This window comes from Prionailurus viverrinus, chromosome D4 (assembly GCF_022837055.1).
Source record: "Prionailurus viverrinus isolate Anna chromosome D4, UM_Priviv_1.0, whole genome shotgun sequence".
NCBI classification, from domain to species: domain Eukaryota; kingdom Metazoa; phylum Chordata; class Mammalia; order Carnivora; family Felidae; genus Prionailurus; species Prionailurus viverrinus.
Genome location: NC_062573.1, coordinates 40,335,418 through 40,349,535, shown reverse-complemented (window position 1 = coordinate 40,349,535; position 14,118 = coordinate 40,335,418). Strand labels below are relative to the sequence as shown.

General features: G+C 44.4%; 1 protein-coding gene across 8 annotated transcripts in view; it reads right to left on the bottom strand.

Annotated features, from left to right (window-relative positions):
• Positions 1 to 14,118, bottom strand: part of ELAVL2 (ELAV like RNA binding protein 2) — a 202,399-nt gene that overhangs the window by 126,471 nt on the left and 61,810 nt on the right. Inside the window, exon 1 of one of the 8 annotated variants that reach the window (XM_047830172.1) lies at positions 13,680 to 13,760. The exons of the other annotated variants lie outside the window; for them this stretch is intronic. The gene's annotated coding sequence lies outside the window, so the exon portion shown is untranslated. Of the gene's footprint in view, positions 1 to 13,679; positions 13,761 to 14,118 lie in introns of those variants that run through there. 8 annotated transcript variants of the gene reach the window in all.

Genomic DNA, 14,118 nt, shown 5'->3' with positions numbered 1-14,118 from the left:
CTGGGTGGCTCAACTGGTTAAGTGTCTGGCTCTTGGTTTCAGCTCAGGTCATGATCTCACAGCTTTGTGGGTTTGAGCCCCACGTCGGGCTCTGCACTGACAGCACAGAGCCTGCTTGGGAGTCTCTCTCTGCCCCTCCCCCACTCATGCTGTCTCTGTCTTTCTCAAAATAAATCAACTAATTTAATTTTTTTTTTCAACATTTATTTATTTTTTGGGACAGAGAGAGACAGAGCATGAACAGGGGAGGGGCAGAGAGACAGGGAGACACAGAATCGGAAACAGGCTCCAGGCTCTGAGCCATCAGCCCAGAGCCCGACGTGGGGCTCGAACTCATGGACCGCGAGATCGTGACCTGGCTGAAGTCGGACGCTTAACCGACTGCGCCACCCAGGCGCCCCAAAATCAACTAATTTAAAAAAAAAAATCACAATCTTAAAAATTTTTTTAAATACTTCTATAATTTTTTTCAATAAAACTATATACAGTTAATTCAAAATTAGTTTTTTTTAAAGAAGCATATACTTTTACTCACACCCCAAGTATTAAAAAAATGAAACTTGGAGGAGCTGCAGACTGCACCAATTTTTAAAACTGCCAGCATAACACGCCTCTTATTCAGAAGAATTTCGCTAAGATGTTCAATACAGGAACATAATTCTAATTCCTCGTTATGACTGGTCTACCTCAAGTGGCTGCCAGGAGAGCAGGGCTTTACAGGCATTGTTCTATCCTTAGATGCTACATTAATGCTGGTTGATCAAATAGATCTTTGGATCTGTTTGCCAGGCTGAACAAAAAGTTAACTAGAAATGTAAGTGCTTAAAGTCACCAAAAGGAAGGCTCTACACTGACATTTTCTACCTACTTATCATTCATCTATATTCATCTCACTAGACATTAACACACACCAAAGATGCTCTCTGCTATTCAAATTGTGCTATTATGCTCAGGACTAGATTAATGATATCCACCATCCTTATTGCAAAAAAAAAAAAAAAAAAAAAAATTACAGCATTGGTCCAACATATGTGGAGCCTCTTTCTACTTCTGCTGGTCCATCAGCCTGCTATACTGCACACGTGGGACAAAGCTTCGCTAAAGCTGTCCTGCTGTTTCTAGAGAAGAGCAGAAAAGGCTGAAGTCTGAAAAAAACAAGGGAGAGAAGAGGAGAGACAACACACATAAACCTCACACCTGGTAACCTCTCATATCAGCTCTTTTTTACAGCATTCTGAAGGGAAAATGTCTTTTCTAAGCTGACACCATCAGCAAAGCTGTTAGCAGGTGGGCCACAGGCCTCTTTTAAACAGCTCATAACATCCTATTAGTTTTCACAGCACCAAGCAACTTCTGATGACCCCAAAGCATGTGACAAATACAAGCAGGTGACCAGCAGGAAGAAATTCCTACTCCCAGTAGGGGCAGGTCTAAAATCCCAGGGAGAGGGAGAAAAGGTAAGATAAAACTGCTGGAAGGACATCTTATAAAGAAAAGAGAAACTCTCTTTAGGCCAGAGATTAAAGGAGACTTCTTTAAATGAGGTAAAGGAGAGATCTACATTTATACAGAGTGATCGAATATAATTCAAATATTTGCAAGGACAATCAAAAGCATATGAAAACTTAAGAACTCCCACTTTTGTCTTTATATTTGAGTGAACTTTTTAATTCCCATGGCTTTAGGAACCGTCACAAAATCACGACTCTAATATCCACAAAGGCCAGGCAGTAATTTATTCCAAAGTGAAACAAATTAGGCTCCACATAAAAGGTGCAGTTGACAAATATTGGCTCCGTGTTGCTCCACCGTTCCAACTTTTCAAGAGACATGAAATGTGGCTCTAGATCTTTATACGGTATTTCCTAGCACCTACAACATTTCACTACTTTTTTGAAAAAAAACAGGTTTAGGGGCACCTGGGTGGCTCAGCCAGTTAAGCGTTCGGCTTTGGCTCAGGTTATGATCTCTCGGTTCATGAGTTCCAGCCCCACGTGGGACTCTGTGCTGACAGCTCAGAGCCGGGAGCCTGCGTCAGATTCTGTGTCTCCTTCTCGCTCTCTGGCCCTCCCCCACTTGTGTGCTCGCTCACTCTGTCTCAAAAATAATAAATGAATAAACTTAAAAAAATAAATAAAATAAAAATATGGTTTAGGCAAAATAAAACAGCTACAGACCAAATACAACCCTGGCCTGATCTGGAACCTATGACAGAAACTATTTGTCCATGGATACTCATTTCTTCTTTTTGTCCTCTAATGTCAGCAATTCACTTGATCACAGAAGATATTCTTCAGGGAGTAAAATGTAACAAAATGCTTAAGAGTCAATACAACTGTTCAAGCCAAATGAAAAAAATTAATACAGGGACAAATGAGTAGGTTGTACCTGTCCCAGAATTGTCAGGCAAGAGGTAGAACTACCCCAGGGCTCAGAAGCATGGACAGGTGACTAAGAGACAGAGGGCTAGCACAGAGGTGTCAAAGAGAAGAGAGGAAGGCTGTGGGTAGATCAAGTTCCTTGCAGAGACAATGGGAGCAAAGGGATAAAAGTCAAAAGCACGGATGACCTAGTATTTGAGAAAAGTCCATGAGTCATTCACAGCTATAGGCCAGAAAGGACCCCAGAAGTTTAAACAAAATAAACCAGCCACCAGTAAGTAGCACCTCCGGGAAAGAAAGTGGTGTTGAGTAAACTCATACAGCAACAGGCCTTAACTGGGAATAGGTTATGAAAACTTGCTCGCTCTATAATAAACTCTGTATACTTAAAACGGTCTAGCTAGTTCCGCAATAAAGGCGGGTGATCCTCACATCACCAGAGGGGCCTCCAGTAGGGAAGCAGGATCAGTCAGATTTTAAAAAACTGACTTTGGAAAGTAGCTCAGAGTAAACTCAAGATCAAGTACAATCGGTTCCAGGAATATTTTACCCACCTTACCCAATTCACTGAATTTATTTTCAAATACACCGTGATTTATTTGCTTCGAGAAATACCTCTTGTACTTCTGATACACACAAATGATGCCTAAAGAATAAAAATGTGTTAAACATGCTTTAAAAACTGAACAAGTGAGCAATTTCCAATAACTTACTTGACAGGGCATCCATCAATGACTTCACTTAGGGTGGTAAGAGGGTAGTGAAACAAGCAGGAAAAAAATGTATTTCTATGTGAACTCCATTTTGTGATGTATAGGAATAGATTCTTGATAAGAGATTAAACAAAATTCAAATCAGGAAAATAGGGACTATTTTAATTTAAATGCTTAAATTTAAAAATTTGATTTCTCATTGAAAAAAAGATGTAATATTTAAATTAAGACATTTATATTCCTGGAATGTTAGCTGGCTTAATTCTCATAATTTCACATGTAATTTTTTAACATTATTTATATTTTCAAGAAAAAAAATGCATCTTAAACTTCCCTTCCAAATCCCATCATAGATATATTTATACCTATTTCCATACTAAAATGTTCAAAGACACCATTCTCCCAAAAACTCCCTGCAATTTGGGAATTTTCTCTTTCTCCATGGCAGAAATATACATTATATGATGGCATGTTATGAAGAATTACTAAAAGTTATTGTTCTTAATAACATTTAAATCCAAATATATAAAACTAATCATTGGGAACCACCTATCACTACCTTTCCAACTCAGTAAACATGGTCAATCCACTCCCAAAAATCTCGTATTTTCATAAGCTCATCTTTACCTCGTCCTTGACATGTGGAGGGTGAGGTTTTATAGTCAAGGAAGTTAAAAAAAAAAAAAAAACAAAAAAAAAACAAGGACATAGTAATTGAGCAAAACCAGACAAGGGAAACTTCAGACTTCCAGCTTAGCATATTGTACCTGGCTCGGCTAAATTAAGAATTTCAACTTAAGTGACAAAACCTACTGAGGCAAGACAACTCAGTAGCTAAACTGGCAGCATTGTGCTCACCAGAAGACCTTACATGTGTAATATTTGTTTACAAAATCAGAATGGATTTTAAAACAAACTATGAGAAGACAAGGAAGCTTAGAATCTGCCTTCGATGAAAGCTAAAAGCCCATATTGGTAAGGCTACTGCAGAGAAGAACTGATCCGAAAGGCTTCGCCCTGCCCTCACTAGTATACGACAACAACTCCAATTTTCAAAGTCCTATTTCCCAAATATAACCTCATTTTATCGCTCTTTAATCCTGAGGGCAAGATGGTAAAAACTATACAGAAATTTCGGTGTATGTACATTTCTCTAGGGAGAGAGCGCCCACAGCTTCCTTCAGATGCTCGAAGAGATCAGAATTTGATTATTAGCTAGAAATTTCCATTTTATAGGGACTCCGTAACGAAGATACAGGAAAGCTGAGAATTCTAAAGCAACTACTGTGCCTCTTCTTGTAAGGAAATAACACTAGTCAAGAAAATGTCTAATAAAGCTTGAACTGAGTTTGACCACGGCTAAAAGCAAAATGAAATAAAAACTCATCCTGAAATGTTGATCTGCTTGATATTTATGAAAATATGGATTTTTGTGATATTCTGTTAACACAGTCTTTACGGTTGCTGAAATAATCTCCAGTAACTAACAGCCTGCAACAACAAAAATTCTACAGGAAAAGAAAAGCTAGTCATGTAGAATACAAATTCCTTTTTATGAGACAGACTCCTTTAAGTCAAGGGGAAAAGGCTGATATGAATCTATCACTATTAGATTAGGCAAAGGAAAAATATACAGATACCTCAACCTAGGAGTTCAAAACTTATCTGATCTAGAGCAAAACCTTCAACATGTTTAAAAACAAAAAAAAACAACATCAGAAAAAACCCTATCATTTTACTGTCTCACAATAAACAAATTTATTGAGAAAAAAATGTCAATTATTTTTCCCAAATAATTTCTAAAAGTGGGTAAGGGGGCCTTGCCTGTCAAAACTTATTTCCTATATATACATTTTCAGTCAAATTGACATAACGGAAGTCAGATATGGAAATACACACAAATACTATGTGTAAGTTTAAAGAAAGAAAAAAAGTTACTTGCAATTAATAAGGCAAACTCCAAGTTGGTTTAGTTTTAATCTCATGCCACCTATTCCTATGACCTTGGTTATTTCACCTATCCTACTCCTTGCAAGAGCACCCATCCTCTTCTATATGAAGATTTATTACAAGCAAAACCTGTATGCCATCATCCAAAACTATTCAGCAACGCTCAAAAGGGAAACATACAATTAAGAGTATCAGTAAAATTGATGCATTCAAAACCTAGCCTATAACTCTGAGAAAATACCTTTACCAAAAATAGGTATCTAATATAGCCCAATCCCTGGACAGATAGTACTAGTATTAAAAGGGGAAATATCTATAGAATGCACCCAGTACAGGGTTACTCAAAGAAGAGTTGTCTTTTGTTTTATACAATAAAATACAAGGCTAGAGATACAGAAAGTCATATTCTCTTAAAAAATATTTTCCCGGGATCTTGCTAAAATTAAAATTATGATATACATCATGCATGCTGAAATCTAAATGTTTGTTAGTGAAAAATGTCCTAAATATTCCATAAAACATCCAAAGGATTTTACTATCCTAAATTCCTATTTTTAGTTCAGATTCTGAAAGTTACCAATGCTACTTAAACCACAAAGCATGTATCTTTTAATACACAAAAGCCTTAAAACATAGTATTGCCTTTTAAACTAAAGCACCTTCTGTTTCTGCTTAACAAATTTATATTGCTCAAAATCAAGAAAGAAAAATCAACATTGCAAACCAATTAGTACCTAGAATCAAATAAATAGACCTTAAATGTCCTGCCCAAATCAGAAACATAGAACAATGAGTTTGGCATTAAAGTACACAACATGTAGGTTCTGTAAGTAACCAGAACCAGTGAAGACTTCCACATCTGTAGAATGAAACTGGCCAAAGCAAGTGAACATTCTGTGTGTCTAAGTGTCCTCTACATTGTTAATTCAAGAGTTGGGTGTGGCATCACCAGTACATAAAGCCATCAAATTTCAAACAGTTCTGTAATATATTAGCATAAAGCAGCAATATTGGCAACTAAAAATATTAACAAACAAGAAAGACTTTAGCCAGAATAAGCTGCATAATCTGTGGATCCCCATGCGAAATCAAGGTACAGAGTCCCCTTGTTAAAAATTTAAGAATTTCAAGGGAGAGCGGTTAATACTGTATGGGTTATATGTCCACAAAGCAGTTCTACTTCCAAACAACTACTTGTGCTTAAAAACAAAACCAAACCTCAAATGTGGTAGTTTACCATGATTCACGGCCTGTCCAGCGGAATATGCAAAAAATAAGAAAGAGATGAGGTAGAAGGCTACGGGCTGGTTTTCCATAGGGTGACATACCACCCACACCCCACAGCCCCATACCACCTCACCTATATACAGCCCCCCAATACCATCAAAAAAATAATAACCTGACCAGGCTAAAGATCATGGATCTCTAGGCTCCCTTATTCCAAATAAACATTGGTGACAAAGGTGGCAAAAAGAATGTGATATGGTTAACTTTAGTAAAAGTTCAAATGAGAGCAAAAGAATTGACATTACCAAGCAGACCGATCTACCAAAAAGGTTACCGGTAAAGTCAGTCTTAATAACATGCTATTTTGGAATATCCAGTTCTTTGGGCAAAAAAGAACATGAAGGGCGGTGCTCTGCCATGCTAATGCCGGAAAAGATCCCAGGTTTAAAAAAATCTATTTTTTTTCCCATCAAAGAAAAGCTGACCCCAGTTTAGAAGTCAGGGTATCCTTCGTAGCTTTGTTGTGTCCTTAAGATAACTTGGGACTTGCTTCTAGAATGAAAGAAAGAGGTTGGGGGGAGGGGGGAGGCAGTATTTTTAAAAATTATAATCATGTTAACAAGCAAAGCATGGAAGGCTAGAATAGCAGGAAGTGGTAACAACAATTCGGCAAGAAACATCTGTCTGCATACAAAGATTGAAAAGGCTGGATTAAGGAACGGGGCAGTAGAAATGCCACCTACAGCACTGTTGTTCCATATCTCACTGGGAGATAGGTCATAACTAATAGTGCAAAACCCCAGCAGAGAAGGACTTTGTTTCTCTGGTAAAAAAGAAATAACCAGAACCAACCAACCCTCCCCCCACCCCACCCCCAAAAAAACAAAAAGGAACTCTTAACAACTCATGCATTTTTAGTCTAGAAAAAATTTTTTAGTCTAAAAATAAGGTTCAGTAGTAAAATGACAAGCCCAGCCTACACTCACCAGTTTCGCGTACCTGTTCTATTCCAGGAGCATACCCTAAAAATTCTCTTCAACCACAGGGACAGTGTGTACAGCTTAAAAGAGCTGACCTGATTCCTAAGAGTAAACACTACACAATGGAGCAAACACCTAAAGAAGGGGGGGGGGGGGTGGAAGGGGAGGGGGGCTTAAATGCCTCAGGCTGTCTTTGAGGGATAAATAAAAAAACCTCATTCCCCGAAAGGTGGCAGCACAAAGTTACCCAAAAAGGAATTAAGGGGCCAGTTTTGATCACACAAACACAAAAATTCTCTCAAAAAGGAAAAAAAAAAAAAAAAAAAAAAAAAGGCAGAGGAATCATATAAAATCAGATATAATGTAATAATTTAATTTTTCCTGCCCCACCCTAGCTATTATCTTCTAGACAGTTTTTTTTCTTGCCCCCTCTTCCCCTTTTCTCCCCCATTTTCAAGGGAACTTTCTCTAAGTACGAACACCCTCTCCAGCAGTATTAAATCAACATTCCTACAAACCTGTTATAAAGAATAACCCAAAAACAAATGCAGTAATGTTCCAGTCCATCCAGCAGAACAGTCATCATTTCTAGACCAAAAGGTCCAGATGAGAAAGTAGATCCAGAAAAGCTTTTCTACCCGCTTACCAAAATGGAGACTCTGGGTCAGCTTCCCCAAGAGCGAGGGAGCTTAGCACAAATGAAAAATTCAAAGGACTCTCGGGAAACGATTCTCGAGAAGATTGTCTTCAAGGGCAACTAACCAGTATTTCATACAAACTGATTTTCTAAGGGGATGGGGAAATCACACCCCAACTGGTATTCGAGTGGTTTTAAATGGACTTATTTGTCTCAAGTTTGGGACTGAGGTACATTTTTATGAAGACAGGATTATTATGGGTAGGTCCACCAGAAAATTAAGTTTTAAAAAACTCTTTGTCCTTGACGGAGATCTATTCATTTGGCATTGCTAAGCATCATTCCTTGGGGAGGGAATAAAAGAGAATAGATACCGAGTAACAAATTCTCCTTTCTCACATTCTCGGAAAATGTAGAAAGAGTAAGAGATGAAATTTTTATCATAAAGATGATCATTTTAAATGCACACTATTTTAAATGACCATCTGGACAACTACAACTCCATGCTCATAGCTCACATCTAGAGACGAGGTTTTGCGCTCCAGCCCTCCAGGATAACAAGTAGGCTTTTAAGACAACGCTGTGGAAAGACTGCTTGCTGGTCATTGTCAAGACCACTGGAGAGGCACCTGCTGGTGAATCGATGTTGGTGTGAGCGAGACCACCAATCGCACCAGTGCACGCACACACATCCGTGCACGGGGGCCGCAGCTGGCCAGCCCTCCTGGCAGACCTGAAGGCGCGACTGCCGCAACCTACTGGAGCGAACCAAAGCCCCGGGGCCACCTCGCCCAGCGATTCCCGCCCAGAGCACTGCTCGCGCGCAAACCCAGGATGCCACCGCGAGCTGCGACCTCGCGCGGCTGCGCCCGGCCTCACCTAATACCGCGCAAGAGAACGAGCGGCCCGCGGGATCCTCTTTGCTCTGCCCCGGCCACCCCCAGTCCCATGCCACCTCCGCACATTGCGTGGCCGCTGCAAGTCTCCAGACGCCCCGGGAGCTCCAAGGACCACACGCGAGGAGGTGCCGTACCAAGTGGGCACGCCACCAGACACCATCCGGCAGAGGAACCCACCGCACACAGTCTCCCGAAAGGCGGGGATGTCAGTTCGCCACAGGAATCTTGCCCTTTTTCTAGAAAAGCCCCCTCCCCCGCTTTCCCTCCAAAGCACTCACCTGCGTCTCGGCGCAGTTCCCCTCGCGCTACACGCGGCCGTACCGGGGCACGTCCAGGCCCTGAACACGCTGCCTGGACCGACTGGCCCCGCTCGGCTCCCGCCGCCCCCAACCAGCTAGTGCCCACAGGAGGGGCGGTGCCACCTCCCGAGGCGCCCAATTCCCTCTACTCCCGCCGCAAGGGGCCGAGCTCTAGGAACTTCGCGTGCACAACCTCCGCCGCCCCCACCGGCGTTCCCGCCCGAGGCCGGACTAGGGCTTTCCACTAAGCGGAGGCCGGACTCCGCTCGGCGTGGCGGCGCCCGCACACAACCCTTAGCCTGGGCGTCCAGAACAGACCCCGGGCCAGGCGCGGCGTGCCCGTCCTCCCCGCCCCCACTCCCACGCCCCCCGCACTTGCCTGCTACGACTCGGAGCTGCAGCTACTACGGCTTGCGCCGCCAGCCGTCAGCACAGCCGCGGAGGAGTCGCTCCGGGCGGGCTCCGCGGAGAGGCGGTGGCGGCGGCGGCGGCGGCGTCCCCAGTCCTAGCGAAGGCAAGAAGGCGGACTGGAACCCGGCGAAACCCCCGCCCTGCCCGCGTCGCGCCGGCGACCGGCCTCCTCACCCGGCCGGCAGCTGCCTCAGTGACGCCCAGGCGCCGCGGTCCCGCCGTTTGTAGCGGGGCGGGGAGGAGGGGCTTGCTTGGAAGAGCGCCAGGAGGCGGGGCCGGCGGCGAGTTCGCGGCGCCGCGGCCGCCGCCGCCGGCGCGTGCCCTGCCCCGCCGCCCGCCGGTCTGTGCCTGCGAGAAGACGCCCGGCTGCGGCTGCTCGGCTGGGTCCCTCCCGTCTTCCGATTCCGAGCAACCTCCGGGACCAGGTTCCCCTGGCAGCGCGGAAAGCGTCGCGCGCCCAGAGGCGGTAGATGCCAGGTGCAAGTTTGCAAACCCCGAGGTTCCAGGCGCTAACGGGGAGCCAGAACGACTCGCGCAGGGATTACTTTGATGTATATGTATGTGTATCAAATACATACACATACATACATACACATATATAGCAAGTACAGTTAAAAGGCTTTTCCTCTACTTCATAACAGAAGGGTCCTGTCCCTTGGCAGAAAACTAAAGGCTTAGCCCTGGCTGCCCCTCTATGCCTCTCTAGATGGAATCTGACGTTCAGATAAGCCCGAGTACCTGTGCGGGGTGCTATACTCTGCTTCAAACGCAAAGTAGGAAATCCTGCACTCGACTATACAAGAGCCTGTCGCTCGCCGCATCCTTCCAACGCCCCCCCTACGTTAGCCCCGAAATGGCCAACTCTTCACCGAGGGGGCGTCACATAGCTACCTAGCCTTGGCCCGCCCCCACGCCCAGCTCAATCGCCTTTCCCCAGAAAAACCTGTGTCTGTCCTCAGACTCAGCCCCGCGACTGGGAGTCAAAATCGACCCCGAGCCACGCGGTGGGAGCACGTTTTTACACCTGCTCAGCCGCTTAATTACGAGAGCACCTGTCGTGTTGTGGTTTTCATTGCAAAGGCTTCTGTTTTAACCCTTACCCCATAAAAACTACATTTAAAATATCACCTGTCATACCTACCTGAAATCGCAAGAGGTAAGAGAAAGGAACTGAGCAGTGGGCGACTGAGTCGCCGCAAGAACGTGACCGAGGTTACAGCTTCAAGGGCATGATGCGGGTTTGATGCAGCAAGGTCCGCTAAGGGCGCCCAGCGCTCCCCGCCCCCACGCGACGGGCGGGGTGGGGGGGGGATGGAGAATGGAGGAAGGACTCCTCTAACCCATGGCGGGGGTGGAGGCGGCAAAATTGCCCTGTTGGGCGAAGTCAAATCAGGCATAGTAAAGTAAGGGGTTTAACCACATGGAAATAGAGACAATCCATCCCTCAGTTTGGGGAACCTAGACTGGGGACACCAGAAATAGCTAATTGATTCTATATCAGCATTTCTGTTGTCACCCTAAATCCGATTAGCAATTAAATGACCTTAATTGACTTTGTACGGGGTTACTGGGAAAACCGCTCAAAGCGCCTGCGCCTCTTTGACCTCCCTCTAAACAGTTAATTGCAATATTCCCATCCCTAGCAGGCGGGATTACTAAAAATGCCTGTTTCCAAACGTTAGGCAAAACTGGGCCTACCAAATTTGCCAATCCAAGCCTAAAACTCTTAGAACGCCCTACGCCCTACTTCCTGAAGCTGACTTCTTGAAGTTATGGGAGATCTCTCTACAGAGTTCCCCAAGTCTTCCAGTCCACTTCGACCTGCAAAACGTTGCGTTTTTCGTGGAGAACTCCAGAAGAGGTTAAAATGGGGTGCCCAAGCACTCGGTCAAAACATGGAAGGAGAACCCAGGAGTGCTTGGTGTAAGACATACTCAGGGAATGACAATAATAACTGAGCAATAGTTACTTTTTTAATCCTCCAAAAGCGACTTTTAAACACTCAACTTTTTTTTTTTTTTTTTTTTGCAGACTTATCTGTTCAGATTCGTGACAAACCTTTCAGATGTCCCATTTAAGAAGCCATTTTGCAAAGGAAGTCTTACAGGCTCAAATAGATTTTCTACTCTACCATCTCTAAAACATGCACACTTTTTTCTTGACCTTTAGGAACTTATTTCCAATTAGGAAAATAATTTATTCGGTTACTATTGTCTTTTCTGTACTCTCCCCCCACCCTCGACTTTACGCCTGCATTTTATAGGTTGCAGTTTAGGCCTAAGAAATAAACCACCTCCTATTCCCAATATCCAGAGGATGGGTATATATATAAACTGAGATGTGGGAAAGGGCTAAACGTTTAGAAGCTTAACCAACAGGAGTGGCACATGAGTGGGGGCGGGGAAAGAACCCGTGCATTTCGGGGAGAAAGTAAGAGATTCATCTCAGCCCAGCAGTGTTAAGAGTAAATACTAAATGCTTGACTATTTCTCTCACTGTGGCCACAATAAAGCCAGATCTGCAGCTGGCAATTACATGAGAAAATACCCAGACTCGACATCAGTTTCGCTAACCCGTATTTGAAAATGGCAAACGGAGAACGTATCCAACCTCCAATTTGCCACAGTTGTATAGCTCTCATATTAATTCTTTACAGACGTGAAATAGGTGGGTACGTAGCAACGTGCTGGGCATAAATTAAGCAACAATGGCCACGCGAGGTCCTATTCGCCGCGGAGCTCCCGTGCTGGGCACTGCCACCTTGCTATCCCCAGATCCCACCGCCCCGGAGATGGCAGAGTCCGGAGGCTAGCCCCAAGTTGGCTTTTAGACCCGGGAGGGTGGGTGGGGTGGAGAGTACCCTGGCCGTTTTTGTACCTGTCCCCCATTCTCTCCATCTCAAGCACCACACGGGCGTTCTCACGCACACTCACCCACACCCCCTCGTGCCAATAATTTAAACTTCTCTTAGGCAAAGGCAGCACCTCGTTCACCGCCACCACCTCCCTCCTCGTCCTCCCCGCCCAGCGAACACCCTCCCCCTTTCCCACATATACCCTGATTTCTCTTTTTCCGCAGTAGAAAGCCAGCTGATTTCTCCCAAACCCTGAGAAATCACAAAAGTTAAAATGAAGCATGTGTCTGCCCAGCGTCTCACCCCCAACCATCTTTCTCCCGGCGTCAGATTAACAATAGCTATTCGAGAAGGGCGCGGGGGGGGGGGGTGGTAAGGAAGGGGGTGAGGGCAACGTAGCTGAGTTGGCTCCTGGGGCAACTGTGAATTCTCGGGGCTGAGAAGGGGTTCCCCCCTCGCCCCGAAGGCGAAGTCAGCCGCGTAGGACCAAGGACAGGGCTTGGAATCCACTTCCCAGCGCCGTGCACAACAAGACTCCCAGGCAGCCGCCACTCCACAGACACAGCTCCAAGGATCTTATTTACGCTTTTCTGAACAAAGGGAATCTCATATCCGGTACAGGCTTAAGAATTCGGCCCTAAATTGGCTACCTTCTTTTAAAAAATAATCACGGTAATTGGCGCCCAAGAATTAGAGCCCGCACACCTAGCAATGATGAGTTTTGACAGCTTCTACCCACCCCAGCCCCAGCCCAGCCCTAGCCCTCAGGCGGCATGTACTTTTTTCAGTCAACTACAACTAGCAGCCTGGTGCAGCATCTAAATTCCATCTGGCAATCCCATCTCCCCAGCACATGTTATCTGGTTAATGCAATTAAGTGTGGGGTTTTCGCTGGTCTAATCTGCAAGTCCAGGCTTCTGATTCCCCTCAATAGTATTAACGCCTCTCCAGTCCTTTGGTTGCTGTGCGAAAGTAGAGGCATGCATCCCCCAAAACCGAAGTTATCCCTCTCTTCCCACGAAATGAACTTCCAACCTCAATCCCGAAGCTCACTCAACATCTAGACTTCTATTGTACCCCTGCTCTACTCTACCCACATTTACCACTTAAGTTACTGCCGCTGACATATACGAAAATTCAGTACGTCAAGCATGCGTCCACCGTCTTTTAGTCTAGCTCTCTAGAATTAAAAAGCAGAACAGTAGCTTTGAAATGAGACAAACATGTGCAATTAACTTCATATTCTGTATTCCGCTCACTTACAGGTTTTCTGGGTTTGCCAGCGCATCGCTGCAACTAATGATTAAAGAAACCAAACCGAAACTTACCTTTCTCCCTTAAGGTTTTTGTGTATGTGTGTTTTTAAAGTAACGGTGCAGTTCTCCCAATAAGGATGAGCAAGAAGCTGCTGGATAGTTCTCTTAAGACAGCACGAAACCTAAACTGTGCTCGGCTTAAAAGAAGCAAATAAAAAGAAATGCTTTCGACCCCAAAGTCCAACGCTAAAAGAAATGGCGAAAAAAAAAAAAAGATGAAAGGGGAGGGGAAACTTAAAAAAGAGAGTTTAAAAAGACGGAGAGACTATCCTCCTATTGCCGTTCAACTAAACAAAAAGGGGCAAGAAAAACAAACGAAGGAACAAAGAAAAGAGACGAAAGAACGTTTTTTCAAAAAGACGATGTCTTTCTCCTTGTTGCTTTTTAGTAGGTCGCTACAGGAGTAAGCTGCTGCATCTCTAACTGAGAACAGAAATAAGGGGGGAGGACG